Here is a 1,029-nt window from a genome sequence, read left to right as displayed (position 1 = left end):
GCCTTGCAAATTAGATCCCTTGTCGGTATGCTGCAGACTCTGGGCTATGAAGGTCAGGCTGAATTGAGGTGTGGTTTGCATGTGGAGAGGCTGCTAAACAAACGGACCGGGGGAGAGCAGGGAACCCTGCCGGCTATTCAGTTACCATACTTCATGGATCAGATGAGGGCCCTGCCAAACCACCACCTGGACCAGCTCCTATTTCCCTAACCAGTTCAGGGGTCCTCAAAGCACAAGCCAAAGCTTTCTGTCCATATTGTGACAAAACCGACCATTACCTCAGTCAACGCCTACCTTCAAGTCCTTTAATAAACAGCAGATCACAGATTGGATTCAGATGAATCACCGCTGCTGGTATTGTGGGTGTGCACACCAAGCGGCTAAGTGTACCCTCAAGAAGCCATGTAGTATCTGTAAAGGCAGGCATTTGCAGATCCTTCATGAAGTTAACTCCAAACCAGGGACTGAGACTATGTATTTAGATAGACCTACGGGATGTAGAAAAGTTCTTCTCAAGGTTGTTAGAGTTCTGGTTTGTCACAGAGACAAGACCCTGGATACTTATACCGTTCTTGACAATGGATCGGAGAGGACAATTCTCATTTCCCCTGCAGCGACCAAAGTTGGAATCCATGGTCCCGAGGAAAGCCTAGCCCTGTGTACTATCCGCCAGGATGTACAAACTTTGACTGGAGCCGCAGTCTTCTTCCAGATATCTCCAGTAACCCAGCCACAGAAGGTATTCAGAATCTCAGCTTCCTTCACTGCCCCACGCCTCTGCCTTGCAGACCATTCTTGCCCTCGGAGTATCCTGGAGAAGTATCAGCACCTGAAGAACTTTCCCCTGCAGTCCTTTGAGGGAGTACGCCCACTGCTGCTAATCGGAGCTGACAATACTCACCTCATTACTCCCATATCACCTGTTCATCTAGGCCCCTCTGGAGGATCTGCAGCTATTTAGACAAGGTTCAGGTGGACATTGCAGGACCTGTAAGACTCTTGAAAGATCAGCTAACAGCTCAACAGTGC

This window comes from Sinocyclocheilus grahami, unplaced genomic scaffold (assembly GCF_001515645.1).
Source record: "Sinocyclocheilus grahami isolate Dianchi unplaced genomic scaffold, SAMN03320097.WGS_v1.1 scaffold9112.1, whole genome shotgun sequence".
Taxonomy (NCBI): Eukaryota; Metazoa; Chordata; class Actinopteri; order Cypriniformes; family Cyprinidae; genus Sinocyclocheilus; species Sinocyclocheilus grahami.
Note: the sequence above shows the minus strand (reverse complement) of the source record.